Source organism: Papio anubis, chromosome 2 (genome assembly GCF_008728515.1).
Source record: "Papio anubis isolate 15944 chromosome 2, Panubis1.0, whole genome shotgun sequence".
In the NCBI taxonomy this organism is placed as follows: domain Eukaryota; kingdom Metazoa; phylum Chordata; class Mammalia; order Primates; family Cercopithecidae; genus Papio; species Papio anubis.
Genome location: NC_044977.1, coordinates 168,111,598 through 168,128,627, shown reverse-complemented (window position 1 = coordinate 168,128,627; position 17,030 = coordinate 168,111,598). Strand labels below are relative to the sequence as shown.

The 17,030-nt window shown below is 33.0% G+C and overlaps 1 protein-coding gene across 3 annotated transcripts in view; it reads left to right on the top strand.

Moving 5' to 3' along the window:
* Window positions 1-17,030, top strand: part of ZNF385D (zinc finger protein 385D) — a 963,288-nt gene that overhangs the window by 350,471 nt on the left and 595,787 nt on the right. The gene's annotated exons all lie outside the window — the stretch shown is intronic.

The window sequence follows — 17,030 nt, the reverse complement described above, 5'->3', positions numbered from 1 at the left end:
GTAATCAGTTTCCAGATTAATCTGTAAATGATCTTTACTTTTAGAATTTTTAAACATTTTGTACAAAATTAGTTTACAAATAATTTTTGTCAGCCATTTTTAGTATTTATTTTTATTGTATTGTGCATTTATATTTTGTCAATATTTACATAGAAATTTCATTATTAATATATTTAATCACGATTCTTAGCAGTTTGCACTTTCTTATTTCTTGTATATCAGGTCTTCATTTTTCTTTCAATTCATTATTCAATTTCCTTGTACATATTATCATATTTTGTTTTAAAATTTTCATGGTGGTAGTTTTTCTGAATATAGTACTTTTATATGTAAAACCATCTGTATTTTGGGGGTAGCTGGATGTAGGTTTGGGGTTCAAACTTTCTTAACATAGCCCATTTTACATACTCTTGCATTGGTAGTTTGTGTTTTGTTTGATTAGCATTCCATGTTACAAATGAAATTGGTTTCTGCTCTTCAGAGTTATCTTCTTTCTTTTCTCTGGCATCTTGTAGGATTGTTATCTTTGGAGATTTCACTGTCTAGGCAAGTGGGGGAGCACGGATGTATTAATACTCTGCATCCTGTGATCTGGAGGAATCCCTTCCTTTGCCTTAAACTTCTCATACATTGATTCGATCTTTTGCCATTGGGCAACTTCTTACTTCTACTGCATTTCCTTTTCTTCCTTCTCCCTTTAAAAAAAATGTAGCAGCCATGCTTTTAACTTCCAAGAGCTATGGGACTTTCTGTTTTTTGTTTTAAATATTAAGACTTTCTATATTTAGTCATATGATAGCATCTTGAAACTCTTTGAAGATATAAATTACACATTTATTTTCCTCAAAGATTTTTTCCCATTCCTGATGTAACTGTGTTTCTTGGGGTTGCTTCTTGTTTTTGCAATCTGTCCTGCCAATGATTTTCCTCAAACATTTGGCCAGTTTGTTAATATATGCTTTGACCAAAGTAGTTGATGAAGGGTCTTAACTCAGCATTATTGAAGAGCCTTGTACTTAATTAGATAAGGTTGCACTGAACCTTCAGCCCAGTTGGCTTATTTTGGGAGGGGGAGGAGGGTGCTGTGGAACATTTGTGCTCTGAGAATGGGTCTCCTCTGTAAACATGGATCCAGATGCTCCCTGATGAGCTTCACCAACCTTCATCCTTCAGCCCTCTCACTTGCTTTGTCAGTCTCCTATGGGACTCACACTTTGATTAACAGGCTGTACTTAAACTTTTAGTCTGGCTGGACATTCTCAGCTAATCACCTTCTTAATTAAGTTTCTACCTAATCCTAGGGGTTGACTTGATTTCTAATCATGCTGCCTGCACCAGTGGAGTTATCTTGAAATTCCACTGAGAAAATTTACTATTTTCAAATCTTTATTTGGAGACACCAACCGAAATATCAAACATCAAAAGGTCCCTAAATCAGCAATAAATATAAATATTTTAGTACAAAACATAAAAGCATTCATAAAAAAAAAATTATTTGGCCTGGCCCGGCACGGTGGTTCACCCTTGTAATCCCAGCACTTTGGGAGGCCGAGGCAGGTGGATCACGAGGTCAAGAGATGGAGACCATCCTGGCCAACGTGGTGAAACCCCGTCTCTGATAAAAATACAAAAATTAGCCAGGCGTGGTGGCATGCACCTGTAGTCCCAGCTACTAGGGAGGTTGAGGCAGGAGAATTGCTTGAATCCGGGAGGCGGAGGTTACAGTGAGCCAAGATCGTGGCACTGCACTCCAGTCTGCCAATAGAGCAAGACTCCATTCCAAAAAAAAAAAAAAAAATCATTTGGCCTGTTATAACTACCGTAATATGGTGGGCTTTGGTTTCTCAGTAATTAACATCATGTTTAGGAATTCTTGCCAAGTGAAAATATCTAACTTCATTAGCAAATTTAATAGAATTTTTATATATACTATGTATAATAACCAAGACAATTATTACATTTTTTAAATTTAGAGGATATTTAAGCAAGTATTGTTTTCATTAGAGGTTTGCACTTTCTGTATCTTGAAGCCAATAGATATATATTTTTAGTTTTAAAAAATTTTTACACATATTAAGCACTGACTTTCTCCTTAACCTCTGCAGATTGCCAGTTTCTTAGCTCTTTGGGGTTTTACATTCTGTTTGAGCTTATCTACTTTAAATCTTCCATACATTTCTTAAATTTTTGTTCTGCTAATGGTCTTCCAGTTTCTAAAGCTAATATTTATTTTTAATTTATATATTTTTTCTATCATATTAATGGGAATTGCGAAGATGGAAACACTAAACACTGTTGTTGAACCAGTTGTCTTTGAATAGGAGCCTATGATTACTTAATTGAGAAACTCTAGATTTTACCTTAACATTTAAAATAAATGTAATCTATTGCCAGTACTTCAATTTAGACAGGAGCGGATTAGCAGTTCCTAAGAATTATGTGCTAAGCAGCTTATGGAAAATGTTGTTAATCCTATACTGTAACACAGTGGGGTAGGCACCATTGGGAACCCATAAAGTATCCCAAGACTAGAATAAGTCATTATACTTCCCTGTTGATTGAGAGTTCAAGTGAAGCCAACTCTGGAAAGTATCAGATCCACATTCCTATCTCATGGTAATTATTTTGAATGCTTGTTTTATTATCAGTCTGGTTTCTTCATTAGACTACAATCTAGGGGTAATATTTATTCGTCTTTAAAATTCCTCAATATAGGAAATATTCTGAAGCACACACATTTTCTCAGAGGGAGGGGAGTGAGAAAGGGAGAGAGAGAGAAATATTATGAGCAATATTTTACAATGACAAATGTAAATAATGTAATTTATTTTTTAGCACTAAAACACATTTGTGGTATATAGTTAGCATGTTATGTCCTTAGGATCGACCAAACATTTTATATTAGTTGTTAGTGGACTCCATACTTGAAGAAAGTTCAAGAAGAGCTATGTATTTCAATTTTAGCTTGTAAATATAAGACATTATGCAATAATTCTTAAAATGTCAGTGAAGAGGTGTGTCATATATCCTCTCAAGAATCTGGGGTTGAAGTAATGGACTTCTTTGCCCCAGAAAAAAATGAAAACTCTAATTACTAATTGTTCCAGAAAGGTGGTGGGCTCCCTGGAGCCTACCTATGGTTCCCAAATTAGGAACCCTTGTAGAAAGTTGATATAATTCCCTGATAATATCATGCACATGTACTGATTATGTTATATGGGTCTAGAAACACAATACTTGAAAGAAGTCAAAGAAGAAAAGAAGGGAGGGAAGAAGAAAACCTGTTGCCTGGTTAGGCCCTTTTATTGGAATGTTTTATTTGTTGGTGCTACTGTATGCAGTATGTAGAATATGTTGTAGTAGCATGATTACAGTCTTTACAGTTAGATAGATATCCATTGGAATTTCAGCCCTGCAGCTTACCAAAAATGTGATCTTAGGTAAGATACAATTTCACTATGTATCTCAGTAAGTTAAATGGGATAATAATAATTCCCTACCTTCCTCAAAGAATTGTTATAAATATTAAGTGATTGTTATATAAATTATAGCTTTTATTATCATATCATTAGATATTTACAACCATACTTATTAATACAACAACTTTCCTAATTTATTATTATTTAGATTACAAAATTTTCTTCAGATAATCCACAACCTCATTTTATGCATCAAAATGAAAAATTTCTAAGGAATATCAAACTGTATTATTATGTTTCTCTTTTCCATGTGTCCATTAAATATCATGATAGAAAAGTTGTTCTCTTCTTGCCTTGAGCTTAATCTGCCAAATTCATCAGTGTGGAGAAACGAATAATAACCCCGTACTGGGTTCACTCTTGGGACAGTTTCCCACTGTTTTAATGATAGATATATTTTGAAGCAAAGATAAAGCTCTGATGGAAAATAAGCATGATCTTTTTTTCTAAAATAAAAATACTGCTCTTCAATATTTTAGATATTTTAAGATAACCATCTATCCATAGTTTGTATTTATTTCCATAAATTTATCTCATTGGTGACTTTTTTGCTTACATATACATATTTTAGAAACAATAAACACAGTGGAATTTACTCATAAATTACTGTAGTTATATACAAAAATAAATCAAGCTCTAAGAAATTATTATGCTTCTGGAAACAATTTGGGGAGGATTCATTAACAAATCTTGTCAAAATCCATGTATCATGTCTTTAATGAGTTATATTGGCAATAAAACCTTTTCAATTATGATCCATTGAAATAGTCTATCCAGGATTTTATTCATGTATTCATGTATCTTTGGTTCTGAATAGATGATATTTTCAATGAGGGTGAATGGTGGGAGGATAGGAGAAAAAGGGAAAGAAAAAAATTGCAGACACAATGTATTGAAATAGCTCTCCTTATATTAATTTCCCTGTTCAAAATATAAACAACCCAGAGCTACGTCTGTCAAAATAATTATTCATACAGAAGTTCAGAAATTGTTAAATTCTTATGAGGAGAGAATGATACATCTGGAAAGAAAAAGTTCACCTGGTTCTCTTCTGGCTCTGAGCGAGGTGAGTCTGGAATCCAATTTGGCCCTAGACTGTTTTTGTAGTTTTAGGTCCATGGGAACCTCATGTCCATTTAGAGACAATCAAAAGAGTCTTAGACTGTGGATTTCTAGGCTTTAAATGTAGTTATCTCAACTGTGTCATATTGGACTTGCAGTCTCCAGACTGAAAAGGATGCAAATCTGAGCCTAGATAGAGGAAACTCAATAGGTGTCTCTTGGTTTATCTTTTTGTCCTCAATAAACTCCAAGATTTAGAGGCGAACTGGTATTGGGAGTAAATAATTCGTCCTGGAGATAATATTTGTTTTCTTGATAAGGCAGAAATGGTCCTGTTAATGAATTATGTATATAGAGCACTTGTGAATTTTGATTTGCCCACGTTAGTAAATTTCCTAAATATTCCAAGTCTTGTGACATCGGTGTTTATAGCAACAACTACTAAAATGGCTCCTGATCATCCCACATTTTACGCTTCTGCCTTTCATGCTCATCCTGTTTTGTCCTACAAACTGCTTTTTAAAACATATGCTTTTTTCCTATTTTTGTTAAATGAAATTTTCTCATCTTGGAATCTTGTACAGATTTTTTTTCTTCCTTTAATAGACTACTTAGGTCAAATACAGTCAGGTAGATGATTAGCTTAACTGTGAGGTTTCGGTAACAGTTCAGAAGTGACTGTGTTTACCAGTTTTCCTCAATTTCTTTTATGCTCTCTTTATGTCCTTCCTACTGTTTCTATTCCTATCATTTTTTTCATTGTTTTTCATTCCTTTTATATTTTGTTACATAATTTTAAAAATTTTGTATTTTTATGAACTATAGGCTTATCATAACACAAATCTATATATTCATAACTACTCATAAGAAATAAAACATCACAAATGCAGCTGATGATCCTGGACTGTCAATTGAAAATTCTCTGACTCTCTATCAGCCAGAAGTGACTACTATCCAGATTTTGGTATTTATAAATTTCGTCATTTAATATTCAACTTGTGTATGTTAAATTTTATAAATGTCATATGTGATGCATCCTTCTGTACCTTGATTTCTCATTGGATCTAATTTTTTAAAAAAGTTTATAATATATAATGCTCCATAGTATAGGTATACCACAATTTATTTATTTATTATCCTATTGATGGATATGGATATTCATTACAATTTTTCCCTGTTTCAAACATTACTGGAATCATATTTTTTTCACAAAATTTTAATAGGCTGTATACCTAAAAATAGGATTACTGGATATTGCTAGGTTTGAGGATATGTGTGTTTTTAAATAAACTGGATATTACAATGTGCTCTCTAAAGTGGTTTGACCAAGCTGGCCCCTATCTAATGTATAATTCCTCCTTTCTTACCCAACACTAGACTCGTATGACTTTGTAATGTTTCTGTTTCTTTGATTCCTGTTGTTTTGTTTTTTAATTTTCTTCCTTCCATATTCTTTTGATTTATTCTGTGGTTTTAATCTGCCTTCCTATGTTAGACGTGTCTCTCATTAATTTTCAGATTTTCTTCTTTCATGAAAGCAGCATTTACATTTACAATTCTTCATATGCTTTGATTTAGCTAATTACCATTTGTCTTGCAGTATTTTTATAATTGTTTGAGTCTATACATTTCTCTATTTTAATCCTTGTTACTCAAAGTGTGTGTAAAAATATTCACACAGTTTTTCAGTTTTCAGTTGTGTTTTGTTATTGCTTTCCAACTTGATTGCATTGTGGTTATAAAAACATGGCCTGTATGAAAGTGATTCTTTAAATCTATTGAACTTTGCCTTTTGTTCTAGTAAGTATTTTTCACAAAACCCTGGCCAGTAAAAGCATATTTCCTTGTCATCTCCCTTTGATGCCAAGTGTATGTTTTCCTAGTCTACCTTATTTTGAAAGTGTAGCACTTAGAAGTTCTGAATTTTATGAGGAGCTTTATTTAGTTCCAACACCCATCTAAATAAAGATGGTTTAAAAAATAAATAAATAATAAAGGGTCAACTAAATCATCATTTAAAAAATAAAATTGGATTCTACTTCTCATCAAACGCTGGAATAATAAAGTTCAGATGCGTCAGAGATCCAAATATAAAGAAAGAAACTATACAAATTCTAGAATAAAAGACGGCTCAGCTCATTTGTACATAGATATGAGAAAACATGAACAAAATTCAAAATTCAGAGGTGACAAAGAAAAGATTGATAAATTTTACTACATACAAATTATAAAAAGAAAGCTTTTGTATTAACAAAAAGAAAACTATATAAACAATATTAAAACACTGAAAACTAGGAGAAAATAATATATATATCAATAGGCAGTTCAGATAAAACATAAAAATGACTCATACAAGTGATGATTATTAACTTATAATTTTTAAAATGTAAATTAAAACAATACTGAATTAACACTTCTCACATCAGATGAGCAAGGATTGAAAAGACAGGCAGCACACTCTACTGACAAAACTGTGAAGAAATCTCTACTTTCATACATTGCTTATAGGTATGCAGAACCCCTCTCAGGAGGACTTTGGCAATATTTTTCAAAATTAATAAGCATTTCCCATGAAGCCAGCAATGAATGCCATTTATAACCACATGCCCTGAGGATACACCTCCACACATACTAAATAACTTATACACAAGGTTATTCATCCAAAGTTATTAGAAATTGCAAATTTGGAAAACAAACTAAATAAATACCCGTAAGTCTGATTTGAATGGTATGGTAGACTTACATAAGACTGTTATTCAGTTGTTAAAAAGAATGTATGAGATCTTTATAAACAGTTATGAATTGATTTCCAGGATATAATGTTGATTAAAAAAAATTAAGATTTAGTTGAGCATTGCTTATTTTTGCAAAAGAAAATATAGGAGAGATGAACCGAACACTAAGGACAATGGTTATTAATAGGTATGGAAGAAAATGGAGTAGAAGAGGTATGGATGAGATTGAAACTTCTCTGAGAATACTTTTTGGTATAGATGTTTTTTTAAACGTATGAACAGTTTGCCTTTTCAAAAATATTAATAAGTGAGAGTTTTGAAAAACTAATATTGAATCTAACGCTATATCAAATTGACAACATCATCAGTTTCACACCTTCCCTAGGCCTAAGGCCTTGATGTCTATATTAAATGACTTTTTTTTTTCTCACAGACTCAGAAGTTCTTACCAAACCTTGAATGACTTATAAAAACACAGTTCTCTTGGTTTCTGATGTCTCTCTGTTAGTTTTGTATCAGTTTCTACTTATCACTCTTCTTTGTCCTTGTGTTCCCTTTTTCCCTTTTTGTTTTTGGTATTATTTTTATAAGCTCATTTATATATTTCAAGAGATTTTTATTATATTTTATCCAATTTTTATTGTTTTCACAAAAAAGCTTTTCAGCAAATCTAATATGCTGTGTTGCCAAAAATAAAGGCATTATTTCGTAATGTCTCTTCTATTTTCTTTTCCAATTTATTCCTACTTATTCTCTCTTCTTTCTGTAATTAACTTTTTGATACTTTATTGTCCATTTTCCATCTGTGATTCAACTTTTTATCCTTCCTATCTTTTCCTATTCTTCCTTTATTCCTATGATCAAAAGGAGATAATTATTCCAACTCATTTGTATATCATCATAAAAGATTACTTCAAAATCATCTCTGGAAACAACTGTATTTTCCCATAGTTATAAATTTGAAATAGTGTCATGAACATTTCTAATTTTACAAGCTTTTTATTAGTTGAAAAACATGTAGAAACACAGACCCAGATTTTTGTACGACTAAGAAATACAAAACCATTTGCAATTGTCTTTTTTGTAATGGATATCAACAAGGATGACAATTTGTCTTACCACAGATGCACTAAGGAGTTAAGTTCCTTTCCCTCCTCTTCTCAAAATGTGCTTAGGTTTATCTAAAATGTTTTCATTTTGCCTCTGTTTTTAAAAACTTATCTAAAGATTGAAGAGTGATATAAGCCCAGATCATCATGTGAAATTAGATCCAGGAGGTGACTGACTACCTTGGACTATATTTAAATACATAAAAGCTGCTATTCTTTCTTTTTGCATTTATAGTCAAAGCTCAACAAGACACATTCAAGAGTGTGAGAGAGAGAGAAAGAGTGAAAAAGAAAGCTTTCAGAACTTTAAATATCTGTGAATAGTCAGTACTTAGAGATAAAGACAGACTCAAAAAGAATGACTTTTAGTACCTATATTTTTCCTGCTCCTTTTAAATACTCTAAAGCTCATTCACATTTCTATAAATGCCTATTAGAACAAAGACATGAGGATTTTCAGTCAAATAATATCACTTAGTATTTCACACTTAGGGTTCTAAAGGTTGTGTAATGGATCCTTCTTTCACTGTGTTTTATTTTCAAAGGGAAACTTAAAGAGGACAATTCCTTAAGTGGGTATAATGAGGTGAGAGAATATAATGAGGTGCGAGTATTTTATTTTAATTCTTATTAATATATAATAATTATACATACTTATGGGGTATGTGTTCTATTTTGATACATGCATAATTGTGCAATGACCAAATCAGGGTATTTAAGATAATCTATCACCTCTGACATTTATTTGTGTTGAAAATATTTCGAATATTTTCTTATAGGTATTTAAAAATATATAATATAATGTTAACAATAGTTAAGCTGCTATGCTATTGAGCAATAGATTTCTCTTATTCTATTTTTAGTTTTTTGAGAAACCTCCACACTATTTTCCATAATGGCTATGTTAATTTATATTTCCACTAACAGTGTGTAAGAGTTCCCTTTAATCTACATCCTTGTCAGAATTTGTTATTTTTTATCTTTTTAATAATAGCCATTCTAACTAGGATAAGATGCTAGCTCATTGTGGTTTTAATTTGTATTTCTGTGGTATATAGTGATGTTGAACATTTTTTCATGTACCTGTAGACCATTTGTATGTCTTCTTTGCCCACTTTTTAATGGGATTATCTGCTTTTCTTTTTCTTTTTTCTGCTGAGTGGTTTGAGTTCCTTGTATTAACCCCAAACATCTAAGGCAGGTCTCAGTCAATTTAGGAAGTTTATTTTGCCAAAACTAAGGACACCCATCTGTGACACAGTCTTAGCAAGTCCTGATGACATGTGCCCAAAGTGGTCAGGGCACAGCTTGGTTTCATACATTTTAGGGAGACATGAGACATCAGTCAATACATGTGAGATGTACATTGGTTCAGTCCTGAAAGGCAGGACAACTTAAAACAGGGAAGGGGCTTTCAGGTAGTAGGTAGATAAGGACAAAAGGTTGCATTCTTTTGAGTTTCTGATAAGCCTTTCCAAAGGAGGCAATCAGATATGTATTTATCTCAGTGAGTAGAAGGATGACTTTGAGTTCTGTCTGTCCTTTATCCACAAGGAAATTCCTTGTGAGTGAGGTATGTAACATTTTTATCTTTGCAGCTATCATTTTTAGGAATAGAATGGGAGGCAAGTTTGCCCTAAGGAGCTCCCAACTTGTATTCTGAATATCAGCCTTTTGTCAGATGAATAATTTGCAAACATTTTCTCCCATTCCACAGGTTGTCTCTTTACTCTGTTGATTGTTTCTTTTGCTGTGCAAAAGCTTTTTAGTTTAATATAATCTCATTTGTCTATTTTTGTTTTTGTTGCTTATGAAGTCTTGGCCCTAATACCTTTGCCTAGACCAATGTCCTGCAGCATTTCCCCTATGTTTTTTTTTTTCTAATTTTATAGTATTGAGTCTTATATTGAAGCATTTAAATTTGAGTTTCTTTTTGAATATGCTGAGAGATAGGGGTCTTCTGCCTATGGATATCCAGCTTTCCCAGTACTGTTTATTGAAGAGGGTATCCTATCTCCAACATGTATTCTTAGTGCCTTTGTTGAAAATCAGTTGGCTATAAATATGTGGATTTATTTCTGGGTTCTCTCTTCTGTTCCATTGGTTTGTGTGTCTGTTTTTATATCAACACCATACTGTACTGTTTTAGTTACTATAGCTTTATAGTATATTTTGAAGTCAGGTAGTGTAATGCCTCCAGCTTTGTTCTTTTTACTCAGTATTGCTTTGACTGTTTGGGGTCTTTTGTGGTTCTATTTGAATTTTATAATTTTTTTTCTTTTTCTTTTAATTTTTTGTTTGTGTGTTTGTTTTTGTGTTTTTGAGGTGGAGTCTTGCTTTGTCACCCACTCTGGAGTGCAATGGCGCAATCTCGGCTCACTGTAGCCTCTGCCTCCTAGGTTCAAGCAATTCTCCCACCTCAGCCTCCTGAGTAGCTGAGATTACAGGTTCCCACCACCATGCCTGCCTAATTTTTGTATTTTTAGTAGAGACACGGTTTCATCATGTTGGTCCAGCTGGTCTCGAACACCTGGCTTCAAGTAATCCACTCACCTTGGTCTCCAAAAGTGCTGATATTACAGGGGTAGGCTACAGCACCCGGCCAAATTTTAGGTATTTTTTTTCATTTCTGTGAAAAATGTCATTGGTATATTGAAAAGGATTGCATTGAATCTAGAGAATACTTTTGGTACCATGGTCTTTCTTAAAAATAGTAATTCTACCAATCCATGAGCATAAGATATCTTTCCATTTGTTAATGTCTTCTTTAATTTCTTTCATGAGTGTTTTGTTGCTTTCCTTGTAGAGGTCTTTTACCTCCTGATTAAATTTATTCATAGGAATTTTTTTTTTTTTTTGCAGCTATTGTAAATGAAATTGTGGTCATGATATCTGTTTTGGCTAGTTCATTATTGATATATAGAAAAGCTATTGATTTCTGTATGTTGATTTTGTATCCTGCAAGTTAGCTGAATTCATTTGTCAGTTCTAAGAGATTTGGGTGTAATATTTAGGTTTTGTTTTTAATATGTAATATTACGTCATCTGCAAAGAAGGACAATTTGACTTCTTTTCCAATCTGAATGCCTTTTATTTCTTTATCTTGACTGATTGCTCTGGCTAGGACTTCTAGTACTCTGCTGAGTAAGAGTGGTAAGAGTGGGCATCCTTTTCTTAATCTAGTTCTTAGAGGAAAGGCTTCCAGCTTTTCCCCATTCAGAATGATATTAGCTGTGAATTAGTCATATATGACCTTTTTTATGTTGAGATGTGTTTCTTATATGCCTAATTTGTTGAGACGTTTTATCATAAAGGGATGTTGAATTTTTCTGCATCTATTGAGATCATCATATGGCTTTGTTCTTCATTCTGTTAATGTAATGTATCATGTTTCTTGATTTGTGTATGTTGAACAAATCTTGCAACGCTGGGATAAATACCACTTGATCGTGGTGTATTATCTTTTTGAAGTTTTGCTGAATTCAGTTTGCTAGTATTTTGCTGAAGATTTTTGTGTCTGTGTTCATTAAGCATTATTTATGTGCAGGATTTGGTTGTTGTTTTTGTTGTTGTGCCCTTGTCTGGTTTTGGTGTCAGGGTACTGCTGGCCTCATAAAATGAGTTAGAAAGAATTCCCTTCTCTTCAATTTTTGGAATAGATTGAGAAGAGTTTTTGTTAGTTCTTATTTAACAGTTTGGTAGAGTTCAGCAGTAAAGCTGTTTAGTCCTAGGATTTTCTTTTTTGGAAGACTTTTTATTACCAATTCAATCTTGCTTCTTGTTATTGGTTTGTTCAGATTTTCTATTACTTCCTGCTTCAGTTGTGGTAGGTTGTGTGACTCTAGGAATTTATCTGTTTGCTCTAGGTTTTTCCCATTTGTTAGCATATACTTGTTCATGATATCCTCTAATGATTCTTTGTATTTCTGTGATATCAGTTGTAATGACTTTTTTCAATTTTGATTTTATTGATTTGGGTCTTTTTTGGTATTGGTTAGTTGAGCTAGTAGTGCATTAATTTTGTTTATCTTTTCTGAAAATCAGCTCTTCATTAATTTTGTGTGTGTGTGTTTTTAAGTCTTTATTTTGTTTAGTTTTGCTCTAATTTGTCTTTCCATTTGTTAATGTCCTCTTTAATTTCTTTTATGAGTGTTTTGTTGCTTTCCTTGTAGAGGTCTTTTATTTCCTTTTCCTAATTTTGAGTTTGGTTTGCTCTTGTTTCTCTAGTACCTTGAGTTATATTGTTACAAGATTATTTATTTGAAATCTACTTCTTTGATACAGTCATTTATTGTGATAAACTTCCCTCTTATTCCTTTTGCTGTATGGCATAGGTTTTAGTATGTTTCCATTTTTATATGTTTCAATAATTTTTTGATTTTTAAAAATTTCTTTTTTGACACAATGGTCATTCAGGAATACGTTTAATTTTCATTTATTTATACAGTTTTCAAGTGTCCTTTGTTTTCTAATGTGGTCTGAAAAAATACTTTATAGGGTTTAGATTTTTTTTTTAAATTGAAACTTATTTTGTGGCCTAACATATGGTTTATCCTAAAGAATGTTTCCTGTGCTAATGAGAAGAATGTGTATTCTGCAGCTGCTGGATGAAATGTTCTGTAAATATCTGTTTGATCCATTTGGTGTAATGTGCAGTTTAAATCCAATGTTTCTTTGTTGATTTTCTGTCTAGTGCTGAGAGTGGAGTATTGAATTACCCAACTAAAATTGCAACTGGACTCTATTTCTCTCTTTTTATCCGATAATATTTGTTTTATATATCTGGCTGCTCTGGTATTGGGTACATACATATTTATAATTGTTATATCCTCTTGATGAATTGATCTCTTTATTATTATATAATGACCTTCTTTGTCTCTTTTTACTGTTTTTGACTTAAAGTTTGTTTTATCTGATACTAGTATACTCCTGCTTGGTTTTGGTTTCCATTGCATGGAATATCTTTTTCCATCTCTTCACTTTCAGTCCATATGTGTCTACCAGTGAAGTGAGTTTCTTGTAGGCAGCATATTATTGCTTTTAAAAAAAAAAATCCTTTCAGCTAATCTGTATCTTTTAAGTAGGGAATTTAGTCTGTTTATATTCAAGACTATTATTGGTAGGTGAGGACTTATTCCTATCCTTTTGTTAATTGCTTTCTGGTTATTTTGTATATCTTTTATTCCTTTTTTTCTCTCTTATTGTTTCTCAGTGCAGTTCATTGATTTTATATCACATTTGGTAACCTTTGATTCCTTAATCTTACTAATTTGTTTGCTCTACAAGTGAACTTTATTTTATTTTATATTTTTATGATGGCAGATAATTTTCCTTATACTTCCTGATGTTTAAAAAAAAAACTCCCTTAAATATTTCTTGTAGGACTGGTCTAATTGTAATGCATTCTCTCAGTTTTTGCTTGTCTGGGAAAGACTCATTTTTAATTTTACAAGGTTAGATTTCCTAGGTATACTATTTTTAATTAGCAGGGTCCCCCCCTCCTTTCAGCACTTTGAATTTATTATCCCATTCTCTCCTGGCCTGTAAGGTTTCTGCTATTAATCTGCCATTAGTCTGTTGGAGATTCTTTTATACGTGACTTGATGCTTTTCCCTTGCTGTTTCTGGAATTCTCTCTTTGTCTTTGATTTTTTTTTTTTTTTTTTTTTTTGTCAAAGTGAAAGCAAGTTTATTAAGAAAGTAAAGGAATAAAATAATGGGTACTCCATAGACAGAGCAACCCCCCCAAGGACTGCTGGTTGCCCATTTTTATGGACATATTATTTCTTGATGATACACTAAACAACAGGTGGATTATTCATGCCTCCCCTTTTTAGACCGTATAGGGTAACTTCGTGACATTGCCATGGTATTTGTAAACTGTCATGGCACTGGTGGGAGTGTAGCAGTGAGGACAATCAGAGGTCCCTTTGCCTTAGATAAGACCCTTTTTTTTTTTTTTTTTTTTTTTGAGACAGTCTTGCTCTGTCACCCAGGCTGGAGTGCAGTGGCACAATCTCGGCTCGCTGCAAGCTCCGCCTCCCAGGTTCACGTCATTCTCCTGCCTCAGCCTCCTGAGTAGCTGGGACTACAGGCGTCCACCACCACACCCGCCTAATTTCTTGTATTTTTAGTAGAGACAGGGTTTCACCATGTTAGCCAGGGTGGTCTCGATCTCCTGACCTTGTGATCTGCCTGCCTCAGCCTCCTGAAGTGCTGGAATTATAGGTGTGAGCCACCGCTCCCAGCCTACATAAGACTTTTTGGGGTGAATCTATTTAGGGATTTTTGAACTTCTTGTGTCTGGATGTGTGTATCTCTTCCAAACTTGAGAACTTGTTAGCTATTATTTTTTAAAATAGTTTCTCTTTGCCTTCACCCATCTCTTCTTCTGTGGTGCCCAGAATTAGAATATTTGGTCATTTTATGGTATCCCATATGTCACATTGTTACATTGTTTTTCTTCATCACTTTTTCTTTTTTTTTTTTTTTTTTTTTTGCCTGACTGGGGTATTTTAAAAGACCTGCCTTCAAGTTTAGAAATTCTTCTGCTTAATCTAGTCTAGTTTTGAAGCTATCTATTGCACTGCTATAATTCTTACTGGTATAATTCTTATTTAATATATAAGAATACTGAGTGTCAGAGATAGTAGCCAAAGTCACAAGTTCAAAAATGAGAAGTAAAACCATATTTGAAAACTAGTCTGACCGTAGATTCTTCTCTGCCTTCTTTGTTGCAGGAGAATAATACGATGAAGTTAAATAATTTGGTGAGAATATTGATAAAGATAAAACCCAAAATGTTGGGGATGGCTGATTTTTTTCTCTTAATTTTGAATAATTTTACTCGCAAATAATTTAAATCAAACAAGCAATATTAAATATTGTCATCCCATACATTTAGATTGCATTCAAACTTGTCCATAACATCAGATGTGATAGGCAAAAAAACAAAAACAAAAACAAAAAAACAGACAAAAAACACAGTGCTGTTTTGTCTCAACTATCCTTTCAGATAGATGCAACAGTTAAGACTTCAAACTAACTTTATAGAATACATTTGTCAGTGAAAACCTGAGGAAATATCTTTGCTATTTGACATTATAACGCAGTGTAATACCCTTGACTTTTTATTCATAAAAACAACAGACCCTCAGGGGAAATGCTGCAGTTCTGTGAACCTGACTGATGTGCATAGCTGCATGTCTACATGGCTAAAATCAAATTTAAAATGAGTATGTTTGGTAAAAGCAGACAGGACTTAGGAGGTTAGTAAAGCCTTTTAAAAATGATAAACCGAGAAAACCAAGTAACCTATCTCAATTGGATGCCAGTAATTGGTAATCTCTTTATCACTCTTTTTAAGGGGTATGCATCACAAAAGAAAATTTCTGTTTTAATATAATTTTCCTAGTTAATCCAAGAACTCTTCAGTATGTGCGTGTGAGCGTGTGTGTGTCTGTGTCTATGTGTGTGTGTATGTTACAACAAACTCCCTTGGCAGTCTATTTAAGCCTATGCACTTCTAAGGATGATGATTTTAAATAACTAAAGTATTGAAATACAAATAATTAAAAAGATAACTGATTACATTAAAATACCTTTCTCAAAATATTTTTAAAATGTGATGTCCTTGTTTATTAACCTAGGTTCAAAATATGTCCTTGTTATTAACATACTAATAACAAATCTCTTGGCTGGTCTAGTAACAACTGATACTTCAAGGTGTTGATAAGTGTAAACAATAGTTAAAGATATCCGCAACAAGAAATTCCTATGATGTTTATTAATGAGAAAGTCACAGGAATTGCCAACAGCCCTGTGGCTGATGTCTACATTTATAATTGAAAGATATGCTGAATTTCTCCTAGCGACACTAAAAGTAAAGATGGGATTTTGATGCAGGTGTACCCCAAAATTAGGGCTCAGCTCAGGAGGGTTCTTGGCTTTGGTCAGGAAAGAATTCAAGAGCAAGTCAACAGTAAAAGAAACCAAATGTATTAGAGCACCAGTGCATAGTAAAATGGCTGCTCCATAGACAGGGCAGGGTTAGCCCATAGGCAGAGTAGCACTCATGGATTGCTGCCTGGTTACATTTATACCTACCCATAATTATATGCTAAATAAGGGGTAGGTTATTCACTAACTTTCTGGGAAAGGATAGGAAGTTCCTGGAACCATATAAGGTAACTTCTAGGCACTGTCATGGCATTTGTATATTGGCATGGCACTAGTGGGAGTGCCTTATAGCATGCAAATGTATTATTAATATAATTCATAGTCCTGGCTGGTTTTGGCTGGCTGGTTTCTTTGCTACATCCTGTTTTGATCAGCAGTGTTATCAAAACAAGTCTTATTGATCTTCTCTCTCAATTTCTCCCCTAATTTCTCTTTCTCTCTCTCACACACACACATGCATGCCAAATAGCAACATCAACAAAAAAAAACCCCACCAGATTCCATCCAGAGACTTTCAGTTAAGAATTCCTGTATTAACACGTTCCTACTTTATAATATTATCTGCCATTTCCTTGAAAAAGTCAAACAAGTTAAATGGTCCTCCTGGTATCTAAAGTTAACAAAACCTGATCACTTGAAAGAGAGAAATGTGAAAGAGAAATAAACTATGATATGCAAACACATGAA